Raw genomic sequence first — 22,491 nt, forward strand, 5'->3', positions numbered from 1 at the left:
GAAACATCAATGATGAGAGATTCATTGATTGAGCCCGCAACCAGGCATGTGCCCTGACTGGGAATCAAACCCTGATAGCCTGGATCCCAGGGCGAGGCTCAACCGCTGAGCCACACCCGGCCAGGCAAGACAGACATTTTAACTGGGACCAAATTACTCTTTTGGTTTCAAGTAGCAGAAGCCCAATTCAAATTGTCTTAAGAGAACAAAAGAATTTAATGGATCAAACAATGATAAAGTTCAGGGATACAACATGATTTCAAGCAAAAATTGATCGATCTGGGGGGCTTAAGTATGTCATCAGGAAGCTCTCTTTATCTCTTGACTACATTAATAGGCAGCCTTTCCCTAAAGTGTAATTAAGTCCATCTTTGGGCTGCATTTGGCCACTGCAGTGCCAGGTTTACTTCCTACCAGTTTAACAGTCCCAGCAGAGACAACCTCCTTTCTGATGGCTCCACCAATGCCTAGTGACTCTCATTAGCCAGGCCTGAGTCCATACCCACCTCTGGAATCAGAGGGTAAAGTTAGCCCCACACTTGGTGATAGTAGAAAGTGACATAACAGTGCAATGGGATGTCTCCCAAAAGGAAGAAATACTATACTAAGGAAGCCAAAACAACACATATCTACTATAATATGGATTGTACATGTGATACTTTAAAAGAAACAAAAACATTTTCTAATGCACCAAAATGATTCGGTGAAGGAAGACCTCCCAGGGCCAGGGACTTAGATAGTTTGACTTCTTATTTAGGCTATGGCTTCTAATTAGCCATAAGACCGTCCAAATAACGTCCTTTCAGAACATCTATTTCATATATGTTAAATAAGAGAATTTGATTAGAAATTCTGTTTCCTTCAGGCCTCAATGCAATGATTCCATAAAAATGGCCGTAAAGCAACATGATCGATACTTGAGTTTCCAAAAACACAAGACAATATAAATGGCTTTTAAAATATTATTAACACTGCCCGGTGAGGCGTGGCTCAGCAGTTGAGCATTGACCTAGGATCCAGGCGATTGGGGTTCGATTCCCGGTCAGGGCACATGCCCAGGTTGCAGGCTGCAGCTGATCAATGACTCTCTCATCATTGATGTTTCTATCTCTCTCTCCCTCTCCCTTCCTCTCTCTGAAATCAATAAAGATATATTTTTTTTAAAATAAAATAAAATATTATTAACACTGAAAGTTTTTCTTCAGATTCTTTCCTTTCTTATTTCCTTCATTGTTTGATGGCAGCCCAGAGGTAGCCAGGGCCCACATGAGGATCTAAGAGGACAAGAAAGTAGCTCAGCTGAGGTCTAAGTCCATACAAGAAGCACATCTGAGCGAGTCAAGGCCCATGCAAGGAAGGTGTCCAAATGGGACAGCAGCCTATTGAAGCCAAGAGATAAACAATATTCAGAGAGATTGAAAAAATGAGCAAACATGATGAGGGTGATGGAAGCAATATTTCTCAATGTCAGAAGAAAGATAAAAATACAAAAAGGAGGAAAGCTAGAATATATCTCATGGTACTGAACTAGAATGCGGGACATGAATGTGAACTCATGTCTTTCAATATATATTGACAGACATAGAAATAAATAAATAAATGTAAATGTGTGTGTGTGTGTATATATATATATATATATCCACTGAAAGGGTGTGGAGAAACAGTATCTCAGTAGCAATAAGCACACCTATTACCCAGATCTTTGGCTTTTATATACACTCTCCAGTAAATACAACCAAAGTGCTTGGAAAAAGTGGCTAATTCCAGGATTTGAACAGGGAAAGAACAAGATGAGCCTAGAACATGTCCAAAAAAATGATAAGACATGTCAAACAGACTCAAGAAACCAGTTTGAAAAGGCTCTTACTGGCCATATCTTGAACAATTTGAGCATCAAAGTAAATAATAATAGTAATGAGTTATAACACATTTATTAAAATAAGGACCCAAGGGACAATAGCTATAAATAAATATATGAGTAAATAAATGGGAGAAAAGAATTTTTTTTAAGAGTAGAATGCCAACTGATAAATGTAGAATAAATGATGAAATTAGAAAATTACAACCTGGCAATCATCATAGTAATAATTAATTTATACAACTATTATCAATAGATGCTAAAACTCATGGGTGAAGTAGGATGGAACAAAATTTTGCCTCATCTCAAGTGTCTCCCCACAAATATTTATTAATTAGGATGAAAAGGCAACTTTACAATAGAAAAACCAGGCAGATACATCCTGATGAAGTGATCAATATTAACTCCACTTGTAATGGGCCAAATTCCATAGTGTGTCCCTGATAGGATTCAAGGAAAAGAACACAGAATTACTTCTGTGAAATTCTCCAAAAATGCAAAACATGGCTCTAAATCATGAGGACATGGACAAATCCAGATTGAGAGATGTTCTACAAAATTATATGCAAAAATATCAAGATCTTGAAAGTGAAGAAAATATTGAAGAAATGCTCTAGATTGAAGTAGACTGGAGAGACTTGAGCACTGGGTACAACACATGGTCTTGAACAGGATCCTTTTGCTATGAAAGGCATTATTATGATAACAAGAAACTTAAATGGGGTATCTGGACAAAAGGTATATGGATGTTCATTGTAATATTTTTGCAATTTTTCTGTAAGTTTAAAAATATTTCAAAATTAAGATAGATATTTCTTCCCACTGTTTTACATTGCTTATGTATGCAATCTTTCTGTACATGATTAGTATTGATTATAAATTTGTCTACCTATTGAACATTTTAAAGCTTAAAAAATAAAGAAATTAGTAAGTGACATTTCTATTTGAATTTGTCTTATTATAAAAGTAATATAGGGGATTCCAGGATGGCTGCAGAATAGAAGGAAGCTGAGCCCACATGCTCCCATGCCCAAGCTGAATCTACAGCTAAATTACAGAGCAATCAACCTGAAAAACCAATTGAAGCCTAGCTGATCTGAAATATTATAACCAAGGAGTACAGAAGAAGCACATAGAGACTGGTAAGAAAGACAGAGAAGCAGAAAGGGAGGGCCCCCAACACAGGCGTGCTGGTGGTTGAGAAGCTGGAAGGATTCTGGGGCTGTGGAACTCCCTCCCCAGGATCATGGGGTCTCATCCCCACACAGGGATCCCCCAACCCAAAGCAACAGAGATGGGAAGAGGAAGCTGCATGGCATCTGGCAGTGGGAGTCAGTGGGAATTTGGTCCACCTGGGAGTCTCGGATCACACCCTCCCAGGAAAAGTGCACTCCTAAAGTTACTGCATCAGCCTGGCAAGTTCACTTCAGACTCTGACTGCTGAAGAGGCCATGCTGCCTTGTTCTGGTTCTGCAGAGGGGTCTGCTGGCTACACCCAGCAGTGACTTTACTGGGCACTCTGTTTTCTGGGGATGCTTTTGGCAAAGACCCAGACAGTGACTAAACTGTGTGGCTTGAGAAAGAGGAACCATCTACCCCATTTGAACACACAGATGGCACCCCTTTCCCAACCTGTTGAGCTGCTCAGCCAACCATCTTGTTGGGTTTGGCAGCACAAGGGAGCTGTGCAGGGCTGCGATTTTTGACCCCATCTTGCAAGATTTGGTGATGCAGGGAGCCAGACTTTTCCCTGCATCCTGCTGGGTTCAGAGACTGAGCAGAACTGGGACTTTTGGCCCACCCTGCTGAGACCAGCCAAGCAGAGAGACTGGAGTGCCATGCAGGGCTGACCTTCAGCCTGTCCTGCTTGGTTCAGTGGCATGGAGTGGGAGGTGCTGGGGAGATGCACAGAGCTGGGAGTTCAAGATTTTTGACCCCATCTTGCAAGATTTGGTGATGCAGGGAGCCAGACTTTTCCCTGCATCCTGCTGGGTTCAGAGACTGAGCAGAACTGGGACTTTTGGCCCACCCTGCTGAGACCAGCCAAGCAGAGAGACTGGAGTGCCATGCAGGGCTGACCTTCAGCCTGTCCTGCTTGGTTCAGTGGCATGGAGTGGGAGGTGCTGGGGAGATGCACAGAGCTGGGAGTTCAAGACTGTGTCTCCCAGAGAGGCTTCTGTCCTGGAGCCAGATGGGCAAGTGCTTGGCTGTGTGGCTGCACTGTAGGGAGACAAATCCAATCTCCCCTCTGAATTTGGCCCACACTACCCCAGGAAGGAGAAGAAGTGCCCACCTCCCTCCTACATGTTGTGGGCACTAACCACAACTGGAGACTGTTTGGATCAGCCGTGCCAAGTCATGGATACCACCCCTGAGAGCAGTTCCATAGGGGAAAGGGAGAGAGACTCAGAGCAGGGGTATTCAAAGTGTGAGACCCTTGGGGGCTATTGTCTGGGACCAAGACAAAGTGCTTACCCCCCTCCTGCAGGCTAATTCAGCATCATCCTCAATGAGAGAGACTCTTTTGATCTATTTCCTGGAATCCGGGGCAACTGAGCTTTCTCATGCAGAGGGGATGGCTGGCTGTACCCAATATGAACCTGCAGCAACCATTCCTAAGGGGAAATAGAGTTGGAGACTCTGGCAGAGACTGAGGGGATTGGCTTTGAACCTGGGGCTTTGTTCCCTTCATTGAGTGCCTGAATGTGTGATCCCCAAGTAGGGGACCCATTAGCCCTATCTTGGCTAGCCTGGGCTCATTCTACAGTCTCTTTTTGGAAGGCTCTGGAAGAAGACCAGGCGACCTCAGGGAGAGGTGGAGTAGCTGACAGGTAGTGGAAGGCCTTAAGGAGCCTCTGCCCTTTTACAGATCTACCCCCAGCTCTAAGCTGGAAGAAGCCAACCTTTTCACACAGATTGGCCCTTTCCATGCACCCTCAGGTCTAGTAGATGCAGATACAGTGAACAGCATGGTAGCTACATATAGGTAGCCCAAGGCCAATTACACACATCTGAACCCCACTCAAATGGATCCAGAACCAACACAACTGGTGGGCTTCAGACCACACAGAGCTTGACCCAACTAGCCACACAAGTGGCACACCCAAAGGGGGATTCCAGCAGGCACCAGATCCTATTGGAAACAACACCACCACCCCAGGTCACAGTTCCTGCACAGTGTCTCACAACTGGTGATCGAGGTTTACCCTTATACTCATCCAGCCTGAAGGGTTAACTCCACCCACGACAGGGCCAGCAGCATTCAAGCCTCAATGACAATAGGGGGTGCATATGAACTATAAGAAACAATTCTGGAGCACGAAGCTCAAGTGATCTGAAAGATTGTGACCTTAAGCCCAACAAGACACCTCAAGACTGCACCTACACAGCAGCTTCCATGCTGTGGTCAAGGTTGGGCCTCACAGTCAGCCAGCCTCAGGGTCAATGACAGGCCTGATACAGTCACTCATGTATAGGCCAACAGTAATCAAGACCCAATTACAATAGGAGGCCCCACTGGGTCCCACATGACACCTACTACATAAGACCACACCACGAAGACTGGGAGTCATAGCAGTTCTAATACATACAAACAAACACAAGAGACAGCCAAAATAGGGAAACGAAACAGACCGCAAATGAAAGAACAGAAGGAATCTCCAGAAAAAGAGTTAAATGAAATGGAGCTGCCATTTGCCCAGGGATCCCACTCCTGGGAATATATCCTAAGGACCCTGAAACACCAATCAGAAAGAATATATGCACCCCTTTGTTCATAGCAGCACTATTTACAATAGCCAAGATCTGGAAACAGCCCAAGTGCCCATCAATAGGTGAGTGGATAAAAAAGTTTTGTCACACTTACACAATGGAATACTATGGGGCTGTAAAAAATAAGGAACTCTTTCTTTTTGTGACAACATGGATGGATCTGGAGATTATTATCCTAAGTGAAATAAGCCAGTCAGGGAAAGACAAATACCATGTGATTTCACTTATATGTGGAATCTAATGAACAATATAAACTGATGAACAAAATAGAACCAGTGACATGGATACATGGAATAGATTGTCAGCTGTGAGAGGGGAGGGGGAAGGAGAGACTAGATCAAAGAAGGTAAAGGGATTAGCCAAAGAACTAATAGGCACAATTCATAGACACATATAACAGCGTGGTGATGGCCAGAGGGAAGGGGGGCAGCGATGGTTGGAGGTGGGCCCATGGTAAAAAATGTATCAAATATAAAATTGAGTTACGAGACAGACCACCAAGATGCGAAGTTTAAAGGAAATATTCGAGAATTACATATACAGCACTTGGCCCCCTTCCTGGATCGAAAAATGTAGCGTTTGAGAGAAACCTGTGAGAAAGATTGTTTTGGAGCGAGCTCCTCAGACAAGCGGCTCAGCGAGCCCAGATGCCAGGGCGGGTGCTCAGAGCCCTGACCTGCATCACTCCCTCTAGCTTCAGGCATGTTGAAGGCCCACAAAGGAATTATGATCTGTAATTATATCCCCGATACCGAATCCCCTGGCTTTAGTGCGGTCTTTAATTGACGAGCATGTCTGGGCCAGCCTAAAAAATGGTAAGAGCTTCACAGTGACAGCTGTTCAGATTCACTGTTTCCTGAGTTCAGCCTCTATGTTTCATCCCCACAGAGACAGATCACTGACTGTCTGCTGTGGCGTTTTGCTTTTGTTAGTTGTGTTTTATTTGTTCCTGTTTTGGTTTCCATAGTGGTGGTGCAATATGAGGAAGGGAAAGACATGTCAAACCAAACTGCTCTTTCCTTGATGTAGCAGGGCTGACAGGCCGCTGGCAAAGCTCAGAGCTGGGCCCCACATGAATGTGTTAGATAGACATGTGGGGTAGCTTACACCTCACAAAACTTAGCTGTCACTGGCTATTTTTGCTCATGTGCTGTTTTCTCCATTTGGTAAAAATGAGAGTAGATGCAGTCTGCTGCAAGAATCAAAGAAAGAAGCAAAAGTCTATAATGAAAACTTTCACAGGAAGGTTGAGATTCCAATTCACTCCCTGGTGTAAATTCCGGGCAGATATGTGCAATACATTTAACTACTCGGCAGCCTGAAACTAGGATTCATTACCTGTGTTGCTTTTCTTTGACTATTGATTTTTTTTCTAGTTTGAAACTATAGTTCAAAGTTCTCTTCAAAGAGAATATCAGTCAACACACAACCTTAGAACTGTCAGAGCCAGACTATTAGATGGATGTGGTCAAAGGCCCTTCAGAGATTAGATACAGATCACCCTTGTTGGATTCCTAAGTCACCACTGACCCTGAGGAATCTTGCCTTATTACCAGTTTCCTAGAAAGTCCTTTCTTCAAATCAAATGTCTTGCTACACCACAGACTCTGACTTACAAGTTTACAGCCCTCACACCTGCCTGTTGAGACCTTGCCCTGAAATACTCATTTTATTCTTAACTCCTCACAACAGCCATTTTCTGCCTCCTTCTGACCTCCACTAAAGAGGCCCCTGGCCTGCCCCATTATATACTGGACAGGGTGCCCCTTTCTATTTTAAATAGATATTATCCCCTAATCCCGCCCCAATTTTAGGCCTTCTCATATATCTATACCCAAAGTGCAATAATAAAAAATAAAACCTTACTGCCTCTTAAATAAAATTAAATTAAATTAAATGATCCAGAGCTGAACATCTTTTTCATGATTAATCACTGTGGTGCTGCACCTGTATCTACATTTTATTACACACACACGCACACACATGTGTATCTTGAAGAAGGAAATAATTTTTATATGGGCAGAGTTTTGGCACTTGATGTAAAGGACAGGGAAACTAACATTTGAAAAATGTCTACTGTGTGCCAGCCTTATAAATGGCATGCTCACTCTTCAGTCCTCACAAGAGCGGGCGGCAGACAGGCAGGGCGGCGCTACCGAGGCCGCGGGGACCGCCGAGCAGGAACAGGCTGTCCGGTCCAACAGGCCTGGCTTAGCCACTCACTCCTTATGACTTCAGGCATATTATTTAACCACTTTGTACTCATTTCCTCCTCTGTTACATAGAAAATAGTTCTTGCCCTGACTGGGTAGCTCAGTTGGCTGGAGCGTTGTCCGCATATGACACGGTTGTGGGTTCGACCCCAGGTCAGGGCGCATTAAAGAATACAGGAGTTAACCGATGAATCCGTAGATGGGTGGAGCAGCAGACAAATGTTTGTCTCTCTCTCTCTCTCCCTTCCTCTTTCCTCTAAAATAAATTTTAAAAAGGAAGAATTGCCAAGTTAGGAGGGGCAACTTGGCAAAGCATCCTTCCGAGAAAACAGTTCTTAGTTTATAAGTTTGTTTGAAGAACAAAAATAATAAATGTGGAACACCTGGCACATGCCCAATAAGGCATAGCTATTATTATTGTCTTCATTTTACAGAGAAGGAAACTGAGGCTTAAAAGGCTATAAACCAAGGCCACATGATTCCTTAATTTAAAATACAGTTATTCAATGTTCAGTCTCCTTGTGATTGATACACCTGTGTTTGATTTTGCATTTTGAAGGAAGATGTTCCAAGTATGGTGTTTCAAGAGGCAGGGCAGGCCATAGGCCAGGAAAAACACTGTCTGGATTAGGAGATGGTTGTCTTTGATACCTCCCATTTCTCATCACTTTCTCCCTTTTTCCTCTCTCCTGGAGCCAAAACACCCTTCACAGATACAAAATTTGTAGTCCAATTATCACTATAGTACTTTGCTCTTAGTCAGTTCATTTCCCTGGAGTCTCTCAAGTCTTCTACAGTGCCTATTTTAAATCCACCACTGGATGTAGATAAGAATAAACATTGTCCGTTGAACAAAATATAACTAATAAAAGAAGAAATTTGTAAGCCCTGGCCAGACAGCTCAGTTAGTTAGGGGGTCATCCTGATACAACAAGGTTGCGGGTTTGATCTTCGGTCAGGGCACATACAAGAATCAACCAATGAGTGCATAAATAAGTGGAGCAACAACCTGATGTCTCTCTCTTCTTTTCTCTCTCTCTCTAAAGTCAATTTTTAAAAAAGAATGAATTTATACTTAATAGTGGGGTAGGTGTGGGGCAATCAAGCTTCTAAGTCACTACTGTTGATTATCATTTCAGATAATCTTTGAATAAACAGGCACTTACTGAAAGTCTTATGATAAAGGCCTTTTCTATCCTTTCATACAGTGGTTTTTTCTCCTTGTTAGGCGTGTTTTTTTCTCTTCAGCCATCTCAGTTTTGAGAAATATAATAGATGTTGACTGTAAAAGCCTGGACCGAATTCAGAACTTGTGCAAGCCTCAAAAATACTTAGTTTATCCAGGACGTGGAGTTTCCTCTATTGCTTAATTTTCTTTTCAAATTCCTTAGAGATCTACAAATCTGAAGCCAATCAGAGATGGTTAACTTATTTTGTTCAGTCCCAAGTGTCCAAAAAAATTGTTTCTCCTTCTTGGAAAAGTCAAGCTCTCCTATACTCTAAGCCAGGTCAACACATAACCAACATTCCCCACACCCATGCTTTATGGGCATCCATGACCTGCCCACCTGCTTTACCAGACATGACCCTGCTTCCTTCTCCAGCTCCAGGAAGTCTGTGCATAAACTATGACATCTACCTCCCTAAAACACAAAAAGCAACACTTGGGAAAAAAATAACTGAAGCCTGATTTTACTTAGTGAGAAATTAACATAAAAGATCCATAGATTTTTAATATAGATCTCTATTGGGGGACATATGTGACAATAAAAACACAAAGAATGTCACAAATGTCCCTTGTCCTCACAGTTCTCAATACTTGTCCCTCTCCCTCTCCATCACCCCTCCGTTTCCTCTTTTGCACCCCAGCCCATGCACTTTATGCCCAGGCGAAGTAGGAACCAAATCAGGAAAGCAATTCTAGCTGAAGTTTCAAATAGACTCACAGAGCACAAGACTCACGGAGGTAAAGTGAGCTCTGCCCAATGTCAAGTAAGTAGATAGTTGAAGAATCCAGATTTAAACCCTCATTGGTCTAACTTCAAATCTTACACTTTTTCCATGAGACACTGATGAGAAGTGGGATGAGAAGGAAGGAACCAGAAGTCAGCTCTATGCCTGGACGTGGTCAGGACCATGTCTTTCCAAAGTTAGAGAAGCAAGTTCTGGTTACTTACAAGACTTCAGCAAAGTGGTTGGGCCCTTCTCACATCCTCCTGGATTAGATCTGGACCCTGGAGGTGCAAAAACTTCACTCAACCACCAGTCAACAATTATAAGGAAAAATAATAGCTTCACAGTGGAGGCGAGTCTTAAAAATGAGTCAACATCTACCAGACGGTTGGGGAAAGGATGTTTCCACCATAGAACCTTCAGCTGGCAAAGCACTTTCTGAATATTACTGCATTTAATACCAAAAAAAAAAAGAAAAAGAAAATAAAGCCACTTGTGAGATAGGTGGGACTGTAATCATTATGCTCATTTTAAAGATTAGGAAACTGAGGATCAGGTAGGCAGAGTTCGCACACTTCACCTCCTCACGACACATTTAGGCAGTAGGATGTACAGGACACATTGGGGAGGAAGACGTGTGTGTGTGTGTGTGTGTGTGTGTGTGTGTGTGTGTGTGTGTGTAGCACTAAAAATGACTACAGAGGACAATTTGGGTGATACAAATTTTACTTAACACTTCATAAAGCAGGCAGTCTCCATTCCCTAGGATTCAGCTGCAAAATGGGGTGGAAGGCAGAAAGCTTTTATAGGATGAAAAATAAGGAACAAGGAAGAAAATGATTAAGGAACAAGGAAATAAGCGTAGATTCCAGCGTTGGCTTGGTGTTAGGGATCGGTGAACCGGATATACTGGGTTTCTGGTCAAGCACAATGTTTACTGAGACATGAAAATTACCTAAGTGTCAGTGTACTGACTTGGGTCTCCAAGCAGGAGTGGCTCCATATTGGGCCTAGAAATTTCTCTCAACAATGAGGTCTGAAGGGTGGTCTTCCCTAAGCTGATAAGACTGGTGTTCCTATAAGAAGAGACAGAGACACACCAGGGATGCGTGGTGCAGAGAAAATGCCCCATGAAGATATAAGAATTCAGCCATCTAGAAGCCAGGCAGAGACCTCTCACCAGAAACCAACCCTGACAGCACCTTGATCTTGGACTTTCAGCTCCCATAACAATGAGAAAATTAATTTCTGTTGTTGAAGCCACCCAGTCTGGGGTATTTTATTATGGCTGCCCCAGTAGACTAAGGCCCTGTCTAGCAGTAACCAAAACTAGTCTAGGATATGAAGTGTCAGATCAATTATGGTTACATGATCCAAAGAGAAATCAGATCATGAAACAGTGATTGCCCTTGGTCTTGCATTTAAGGTATGGTACAATTCCTAGAGTTTCTACCATAACTTTGAGAGGCAACTGGTGAGGAAAATTGAACTCAGTTATTTGATTTGTATTTACTGAACTCCCACAATGATCTAAATGTGGGAATGCAGACTGTTGGACAAGATGCACCTGTAAACAAAGAAATGTGATGCCAGGCAAGAAGGGCTGTAATGAAGGCAGAGATGATAGTACATGGAATTGAAACCTGGTAAATCTGTCTTTGAATTCCAGCTCTCCTATTCACTCTAACATTATGAACTGGGACATATTTCCCAGCCTCTTTCCCCATGCCTGGATTTTTTTCATCTGTAAAATGAGTTTGATACATACATCTAATAAAACTGTTGTGAGAGAGAATACATGAGTTTTTTTATGTAAAACAAATTTAAAGTATATGACACATAGCAGATACTCAATAAAGTGTGTATTTTGTCATTATTGTCATTATGTAAAAAGACTATTGAGGGCAATCATAAAAGGACTATCACCTAAACATGGAAATATCGAAGGCGACTTCTAAGAGAGAGTAATACTTTGTCTGAATCTTGAAAATGAGTAAAAGTTTACCTGGCTGATGGAGAAAATGTATTTGAAAATGCAGTTCAGGTACAGGGAACAGCATGGGCAAAGGTAAGAAGACATTAAAAAACCATATTACAAGCCCAAGGAACTGTATTTAATTCAACATGGTTGACCTAGAAGTTGAGGGGATAGTGAATTGGTATGTAATATAGGCTGTATATGACAGAGACACAAAGTAGCAGTGGCTTAAATTTGATAGTTTATTTCTCTCTCACATAAAAGTCTGAGCAGGTATTACCTCTGCTATGCAGAATCATCAAGGTCTCTGGTTCCTTTTATCTTTGTGTTCATCCACATGGTCCAAGGGAGCTCACCATTACCTCCACATTCAGTCAGTGGGAAGAAAGACTTAGGGAAAAGAAGGGAGCCCCCATTCCCTTTCTGAACAGAAGTCTGAAATTGCATACATATCTTCTACTCACATCCTCTTGACCAGAAATGAATCCCATGTACACACCAACTGCAATGGAGTCAAAAAAACACGAGCAAGGGCGAGATACCATTTTCCTAAGCCAACATCTCACTAGCAGATTTTTACACTTTTGTTCTGAAACTGTGCAAAGTTCACTGTAAGAACTATGTTTGATCAGTAGTATTTCTGACGAGGTTGGCTACCATCAATACACCAAGGGGTGTCTGTCACTAATTACTAGTTCCCCTGAAACTGACTGGAGCTGGAATCTGTTCTGTTCACTCAGCAGTCTGCCCCTGTGTGCTCTCCAATCTCCTGCTTACTGTTAGCAGAGGAGAATTGTATCTCATTTGAACTTGAGTGAGAAGAGAAATTTCCAGATTGGGTGTCTAAGACGAAATGGGTTCCCCATTGAAGAGAATACCATAATATTGCCTTTCAAATGTTCTCCCTAGGTCAGGAGTTTATTGTGTGACAGCTCCATATCTACTCTATGTGAGTTGAAATTATAATTTTAAACCTATGAAATACATTAAAATAAGTCATTTATATGTGTCATAATTAATTTATAAAACTACCGTACTAAACTAGGGGAAATTGATAAGAAAAAATAATAACACTTTCAAAGTCAAAAAAGGATTTTGCCCATAAAAAGATGAATTATATTTCAACAAATAAAATCAAGAATCCAAAATTCATGAAGCTAAATACAGAAACAACTAAATTCATTATTTCTCAAAAAAAGACCACCAAACTCTTTAATTTGGAAATGAAATTTGATCAATAAATGAAAGAATTGTCCCAATTTAATTATAATACAGAATATCACCCACTGACATTGAAGTAGGTGATTGAGCCTAATGATAAATTCATTAATTAAAGAAATATTTAACCTAGCATATTCAAGACCCAGTACCCAGCTATAGGTGTTATGAGGAGTAATAAAAAAATAAAAATAAAAATGTATATGTCTGTTTTTCTCTTCTGTGTGCCAAGAAAATTCTGTTTTTTCTTATTACATAACAACACAATATAAGCCTATCTGCCTAACTCAGTGGTTCTCAATCTGTTTGCCCTCTGGAATCACCTTGAAAGCTCTGAAAAATGTATATACCAATACCCAGGCCACACTCTAGTACAATGAGGACAAATTTCCTGAAAGTGCAGCCAGCAACCCAGGTGGTCAGTCGTGGTTGAGAACCACTGCCCTAACTGAACTACCAGATCTTTGAGGGAAAAGACTATGTCATGCTCACCTCAAAGTTCATCACAGTGCTTGACACATAGACACTCAAATGTTCAACAAATGGATGGATGGACAGGTGGACAGAGGGATGAAAAGCTAGTGTTCCCTGCCCTCAAGGTACTTATTATCAGGTAAGAAAAATAAAACTTGTACACAGCTGAGTAGATACAAATCAGCAGAGGTTGCGTGATTGCCACTGTATTTCACAGCAAAGATTCTGATCTGAAAGGAACCCTAGTTAAATGCAAATAATGGAGCATTTTCATTTATAAGCCAAACAGGAAAGGCTTCAATTATACTGCTGATTAACACCTAATTTTAAAAAAGAAGGAAGGAGTCATCACATAGATTGTATCGCTTAAAAGGAATAAAAATGAAAATGCTATTAACAATGAAGGAGTGCAAAGACTAAATCTTGGAAGTGAATTTCAGGGCTCTCTTAAGCCATGTCCCAATATTACCTTCTCTAGGGCAGACTAAGAGTTTGGTTTCACCTGGTTTGGTTTATTTCATGGTGACTTTCCTCCCTGTTATGATTATTTACAGGTCACCTGGCTACTTAATATACTCTCTTCTAATATACAAGCAGTGCTTTCATTCAGCTTTATAATCTGGTCTTTGGATATTAATCCTTCTAGGGCACTCAGACAGCATTACTCAACCTAACTCCACCACACCCTGGTAAGTGTCCCTTAGCATCTAGACTGGGCCCAGATCCTTTGATACCAACACTGCTCACAAAGGATTATGCAAATTAAATGACTCATCTTAAACAATTGGAGCATTTACAATTAATATACTTCTCAATGTAAATTAAATGAATAAATAAACAATGAAAACAAATGACACTTGGACAAAAATCTTCTCTTCAGGACAGCTTGTGTATTTATATTTGATGATTAAAAATTCTTATCATTTTCTAGGGGAAGAAGCTATTGGAACAATTTGAAATGCTTTTTTATCACAAAATTACATCACATATCCAGTCAAAAACACCTTTAAACAACAGAAAACAAAAAGTGATGTTCAACCAAGAACATCAGGCAGGTGAAATTCAGGCACAGAAATGGAGGAATAGGTTTAAAGTTAAAACTAAAATGCTATTATCTTCCAAGACGCAGAGATGATGTCTCCCATGTTTTTCAACTCTTGGTCAGTGGTGTATCAAGTTTCTAGCGTCCTCTTTTTCTTGGAAGTGAGACCAATATGGGAATGCTCTAACTCCATTCTGGCTCCTGACTGGCCAGAACCAAGAGGGAGGGCCAGAAACCACACAGGACATCACCTTTGGTTCAACCATCAATAGCAGAAAGGCTGACAACAGGCCTTCATTGTATCTTTGTCATCACACGTGTCAACACTTGCCCCAGGGACTCACATAACTTTGGTCAAAAACAAAGTAACACTCCTCATCGATCTGACCTTTCCTCCACTCCAGGAGACTAATATTTGCTGACCTCCCTCCTTCTTGGCTGATCCTTAGTCTTTGTTGACTTCTTTCTCATCATTTTCAAATATTTGTTTAATTTTCTGTCAATTTGCCTCTTTTATGACCTCCAAAAATGGGTCTCCGATCCATCTTCTCTTCCTTTCTAGATTCAGATCAAAGCCTCCAGCTGCCTTCAGCTCATCTTCACTTGAATATCCACATATCCAAAACAAAACTTGGGATCATCTTACACAATCGACTCCTTTTCCCTCTTTCTCCATCTTAGATTCATAATCTTGCCATCTGTCAAATGTTCCATACTAATGAGGTGCCAAGAGTTCTTGATTCCATCTCAAAACTATGCTGCAGAACTTCCCACTGCTCTCTGCCCCCTCTTTCCATCTCTTCCCTTGGGCTCTCATTAGTTCTAATCCAGGCTAATACTATGGTCTCCTAACTGATCTTGTCCTTTCTTCTCTCCTACCACCATCCTTCTGGGTTTATCTTCTTAAAGAACAGCAAATCTGATTTTGTCCCAACCCTGCTTATAAATTTTTGCTGGCTTTCCCTTGCCTACAGATTAAGTACAAACTTTATCAGAAGGGCCACACAAGGTTTCCCAATATGACCCCAACCTAATTCTCTAGTTTCACTTGCAGCTCTGCCTCACTACACTCTCAAATGAATTGCTCTTTATCTACCAAACTCACCACACCCTTTCTGGGTTTTTTTGTATGTTGTACCCTCTGTCTGAAATGTCTGATCTTTTCCACTCTTCCTTCACCCCAACCTGGAAAACTTCTAATTTTTCATTTAAAAAAAATAGATCAAATGTCACCTGGTTAGAAAGTCTTCCCTGATTTTCTCAGGATCTAAATCACCCCATATTTGACTAAACCAGGCACATAATCCCAAGAGTGTAGTAAGCATTTTGTTAGAATAAGCTCCCTGCAACAGATAGAAACTGTATGTAACTGGCTCATCATTGCATCCCCAGAATCTAACATTTTTCCCAGCATATTAGTCACTGTTCAGCTTCTATATATTTTAACAAATGAATATCTTGCCCTCAGGCTTTAGAGCACAGATATAAAAAAAACAGGATTGAGACAGGATATTAGGGGGAGGGGAAGTGTTAGAGAAAGAGAATAAAATCAAAGTTACTTATTGAAGCAAAAAATCTAGGCAGAGGAGAAAACTAGGTTTGAAGTCTATCAAAGAGACATCCTAGAAGGCCAGATAAAAGGGAAGGTTCAAAGGCTCAGGTGCAACAGAGAGGTGCTAATCACTCGTAAACATCCAGGCAGGTAGATCTTTCCCCTCTGAGGTCATCCACTTCATTTACAAGCAATGTCTTGTGTTGCAATTTATCTGTTTGCATGCCTTAAAGACCCACCAGACTGTGTTCTTTGAAAGCAAGCCACTCTGTTCATCTTTATATCTGAGCACCACCTGGTACGATACGCCTACCACTTAGCAATGATTTTACTATAAACTTCTTACTGCATCATAAAACCTTAGGTATAATAAATGATTGTGTAGGGCCTGAGTTTCACTGTTGGAACCACTAATGAAGGCAGACTTGGAGGCAGAGAATCCAACAGTATCATTGTGTTGGGTGAGATCACAGAAGTTCCAATCATTTGTCACACCCTGAGAGGCTTGCTTTTCTCAGCTTTATTTTTAGGGCAATGGCCTTGAACCCTGTGACCATGCCTATTTCTAACTCAGTCCCAGTAAATTTTTCACCTTCAAAAGAGCCGATGAACTGTTCAAGCTAAATAAAGTATATAATAAAGAATTTTTGTCGTGATTTAGTCCAGGTCCTCTCTGACAGGCTGACTTTGACATTTATAATCTCCGTTGATATTTATCATTATCATCTCTAAGAATATGGTCTTGCCTGGTTAGACTCAGAATGTAGTCAGTTCTATTTTTAAAACAGCAACACAGGCACTCTCCCTACCAGGAGCATCCAGCGCCTCCCCCCGCTCCCCCCCCCTCCCCCGGCACATTTCCATTAGCTTCCTCACTCCCAAGCTCCAAGGGCCCTTCCTTTGCCTTTATAACTTGTTTCCTAAGCCCATTTCTTCTAGGAATTACTTCTTCCACCTCTGTAATTTTACAAAATAAATGTTCTCTTGTAAAAAATAAAATGAAATAAGATAAATAAAATAAAATAAAATAGCAACACAAAATTATTGACCTATTAGCTTTTCTATTTTCCACTTAGATACAATTCAGACATGAGCTTCTCAGATAAATAGTTCACATGAGGACTCTTAGAGAGTGGTCACAAATTCTGTCTTCTTATCATGAGTTGAAGTCTGGGTGTTCATCCCTTAAATTTGAGCAGGCTCGTGGCTCCTTTGACTGGTAGGGTACATAGGAGTCAATACCATGTGATTTCTAAGGTGAGATCATAAAAAAGCATGCAGCTTCTGCCTTGCTCACCCTTGGAACCACCTAAGCCATCACAGAAGTCTGACTGGCCTGAGACCACTGTGCTGGAAAGGGCACAGGCAGAACCTCTATCAACAATCCCAGCTGAGCCAGTTCTTCAGCCATCTCAGCCTAGGAGAGATGTGTAAATGAAGAGGCTGTCTTGGAAGCAGATTTCCAGCCCCCCTTCATTGAAGTCACCCCCAGCCACCTGAGTCATCCTAACTGAGATTCCAGAGCTCTGTTATTCTCTTTCCAAGTTTCTTACCAAACCCTTTTCAGAGCCCAGGCTGTTATAGCAACTACTTGGTGCCCATGAGAAAAAAAGAGAGTCCAAGTGCAGGGAAATTGAAAGAGTGGAGGAGCAAAATTCAAGACCCACGGAATTTCACATGTATGTATATGTCTGTGAATGAATTAGTATGTAGAAATGTGTGGAAGGATATACATCAGGTTGTCCACATTTATCACTTGTAAGGACCCAGGAAATGGGGAGTGGGGGGCAAGAGGGGGTAAGAAAAATTATTCAATGCCCACTTTTTTCTTTATCTTTGTACTGTTTCACTCATTGTAGTAAACACATTACTTTTGCAATTTTTGAAGAGAAATTAAAGGGGGAAAATTGTTCGTTTGTTTTTTAAGCCTTAGACCATGCCAACTTTCTTTTTCCTTCCCCCTCCTCCCAGTTCTCTCACAGTGATATCTGTTGATCTACTCCTAGAATTGCACATGCCACACTACATGAGTTAGAATTCGAAATGTTAAATAAAGAAGGTGTGAGGTCATTGGTAGAGGAGAGGAGCCACTCTTAAGTGACTGAGGTATGTTTCTTCACACACAAGTTCAGTCTCTGAGAGCTCCTCTGATGCATAAAGTTTTGGTCCAAGGCTAGTAAGTAGAAATCAGGAAGGCCTCTGAGTACTTATTTTAATTATCTACCTTTCTTGGGCGGTTGTTTGTAAAATTTTAACATTTACAGTTTGTTAATAACTTGTAGACAAATGCCCAGTTAACAGCAATCTCATTAAGACTGTCAGAAGTTGAAAGAAACCAATCCCAACTTTATAATTCTAGTCCAATTCCACTTGCAAGGAAACTGGAAAGAAAACTATTATGTGATAATATTGGGCTTAATATACAATATCCCTACCATGTCAGAAAGAGTTCACTTAAGGTCTATTATCTATAAACACATATTCACATTTTGGGCAGATGTTCTCTGAGGTTTAATTGGTTTATAACTAACAACTCTAAACAGCATGTCAATCATTATAATTCATATGGGGTACATTTCACAAGTAATTACTCCCATAAAGTTCACTAGGAAGCCCTCAAACTGAGATATTTCACAAGTGAATTTCTAAAACTTTTTATGGGTAATTCTGCTTTGAAAATTTTCCAGGCTAAAACAGCCAAAGCTACGGTCTACAGTAGAGAACTTTGGAACCTTGTTTATTGATTTGCTTTGTCCTGGAGCAGACCCAGAATTGTTTTCTGAGAAAAATCTTTATATCGTCTACAGTGCTCCCCAGGCCTCCTCTGTGCAGAGGTGGGCCAATGCCTGCCGAAGACAAAGTCGATCAAGACAAATCTAGGTTAGGCACCTTAAAATTCATAAGGGACCATTCACTTTTTTTCTCTTTGCTCAGTTGATTTTTTAAACATATTCTTTTTAAAGTACATGAGTTCTTGCCCCGCCGGGCGTGGCTCAGTGGTTGAGCGTCGACCTGGGATCCAGGTTCGATTCCCAGTCAGGGCACATGCCTGGTTGAGGGCTTGATCAATGACTCTCTCATCATTGATGTTTCTATCTCTCTCTCCCTCTCCTTTCCTCTCTCTGAAATCAATAAAGATATATTTAAAAAATAAAAAAATTTAAAAAAATAAAGTACATGAGTTCTAAAAATACATATACTTCAATCAGTAACACCAAATAATTACCCCTAGGCATTAGTCAGATAATAAAATGCCTGTCACTGGCCAACTACTTTATCAAAAGTCAAAGTGCAAGAAATAATATTCATAAAGGAATAACTAAAGGGTATAGAGTCCACCCAGCCTAATAAATAGTTTAGATTTTTATCTCTGAATCAATCCAGACCTTAAGAAAGCTTACTTCATTGTTTCATTTTTAGTTTTCTTTTTGTACTACTCACTGATAGAGAATTGTATTCAGCACACTGTGGTTTGAGCTTATGCCCTCAATATACACTGTGGGAAAGGGTGCTGTAGGAAGTAGCTACACAAAACTAGTTATTTTGATTTAAGAATTTTGTTGCTGCCCAGCCGAAGTGGCTCAGCGGTTGAGCATCAACCTAGGATCCAGGAGATCGAGGTTCAATCCCCAGTCGGGGCACATGCCCGGGTCGCAAGCTCAGTCCCCAGTCGGGGGCGTGCAGGAGGCAGCCGATCAATGACTCTCTCATCATTGATGTTTCTATCTTTCTCTCTCCCTCTCTCTTCCTCTCTCTGAAATCAATAAAAACATATTTTTTTAAAAAAAATGTTGTTACTACTATTGTTCATTCAGTGATCCTGTGTCCTGTTCTTAAGCATTCCATGTCCTTTTCTTAAGCATCCAAAGTATTAAATATGACAAGAAATTTTCCTTAAACTTTATAACCAGAAAAACATTGTTTTCTGTAGTGTTATCTGCATTTATTAATTTTAATTATTTATTAATAATTTGATATTTTATTATTTATTATTTTTATTTATCTGCATTATCATCACCATTATTATATGGACAGCATAACTATTTATTGGTGATATTGTCCTTTTGGCTTTGGCTAACAGAAGTTTGGAACTGAATATAAATACGTAGTTCTCTTTTAGCAGTTGTGGTAGCCCTTGTGGCATACATATCTGTGTATTATTAACTTTTTCCTCTGTTATATGTCATCATTCTAAATTTCTTTTCTCTGTAAATAAATTTCTTTAATTTCCGTGATATACTGTGAATGATTTAATGAGATCTCAAGTCTTTTTTAAAACAAAGTAGGTTATAATTTAATAAATGTTCATAATCCTGTGATAAGGAAGCTTTGTAGGTGTGTGCACAGTGAGCAGGATTTGGTAAGAGGAAGAATAGAGAATGCTGATGAAAACTACTGCTGGCTTGATCATAATAGAAATCTCTGAAGGTATCACATTTCTAAATAAATAGAAAAGTACTGAAAGCCATGATCTGACTTATATGAAAACAATAATATATAGTATTTGAATATTAAAAGGGAACTAATTTACAGTTTTAGGAAAATGTGTCTATTGAAACATTTCTTCTGAATAGTAATTGTTTAAAAAAAAAAAAAGCCCTGAAAACTCTGGGGTATCTTGCTCAGAATTATTAAGTTTCATTAGCAGAACTGTGACAAAGAAACACTGATCCTAAATGAAGCTCTAACTATAAAAAATAAAGGCGGAGATGTATAATTGAATTGCAAACTTTACACACACTGAAATTCAGAGAAAATGTATTTCAAATTATTTTGCCTAAATTTAAAGTGGTCTTTTTGTCTAGTGCCAGCCACTAATTAAGATGGGGGGTGGGGACTGTTATCTTTATTCAGTTTAAAAGACAAGGTTTCAATCAGTGTCCAGTCAGAAAAACAGAAAACACACCAGGTATTTCAAACACATGAAGTTAACATAGAGAATTGGTTACACTGCTGTTGGAAGACGGCAAGAGCCAACAGGCGATGCTGACATAGTCAGAACATCAGAAACAGGAGATAACAGCTGTAGACAGTTTCAATTAGAGATGTACGGTATTTTCCAAGCTGTTAACACAATTGCCCTTGATTTTTTTTAATTTTAATTTTATTTTAGGGAGAGAAGGGGGGGGAGAGAGAGAGAGAGAGAGAGAAACTTCTACATATTACATTAAATAGATTATTTCTTACGAACATACCAGTATACCTTTTAGTTTGGATTAAAAATGAAAAAAAAGTCCTAGTTCCTATAAATGTATAGATTCCAATTGAGCAAGGGTCAGACTACCTCTTGGAGAGCAGAAAATGGGAAGACTTTCAGATCCAGGATCATTGTGATACCCTTAAAATAGTCCCAACCCTGGGTATGGGGAAGGGGTACCATTTAATATTTGTTCTACCTTAGGCCTTATTATAAAAACAAACCTGCAAAAGCATGAAACCAAAAATCCACCAAACTTTCCATATCTGTACATAACTTCAATTGTGTAAAACTAACAATTAAGCAATATTTTCTGAAATTTTAGAAAAGAATGGAAAGGAAAATGAGAGACAACAAATGCTTCTTGTAGTGTAACCAAAAAACACAACACTACTGACTTTTAACAGTACTCACCTAACACCAAGGAGGCAAACATCACGTTCTTTTTAACACACTGATTTTAAAAGCCACTTAACTTTCTATGAATAACAGGATGACACACTGCATGAACTGGAACTTCAGAAAAACATATAATTATATAGGAGGGAAAGTATTTATTACTAGGTTGCTGAGATATCACTTAAAGGGTGAAGTCAGCCTCAGAGAATAAATAACACTTAGAACAACTAGCAAAACTTTAAGGAGCTCATCTTGTGCCATGGCTCCTTAAACCAGATGTAACAAGTTTTTAATGCTAGAACACCAGTTCACTGTGCCACTTTAATTACTTTATGAGCAATTGTTACGACCATTTGAACTATACATTCATACCAAAACGCCCATTTATAATTAGGTACTGATGGGTTAAAAATGGCTCATTCATCAGCATTACACAGATGTGCGCATTTTAGTTCAGAGTACGAAACCCCTCTATCCTTGTGAAAACGTCCCCACTGTTACTTTCACAATATTAATTCATAAATGAAGACGGTAATTCTAAGACTAGATGAAAAGGTGATCAAAGAGTCCATATCAAGTGTTGTCCCACAAGGCTGCAGACTACGACGACAAAGTAAGGAGTCATTTTTTAAACAAAAATAAAATTTAAAAAAAAATCATATTTTTGAAGGATATTTAATGATACAATGCCTAAAAATAAGTAGAACCTACTTTGATTCCACTTTGGCTAAAAATATTTCTAAATATATATATGACATATGTGATATGTCTTTGTATACTCACACACACACATACACACACACACACACACACTCGTGCATATATCTGGAAAAAAT

Source organism: Miniopterus schreibersii (genome assembly GCF_964146895.1).
Source record: "Miniopterus schreibersii genome assembly, chromosome: 1".
Taxonomy (NCBI): domain Eukaryota; kingdom Metazoa; phylum Chordata; class Mammalia; order Chiroptera; family Miniopteridae; genus Miniopterus; species Miniopterus schreibersii.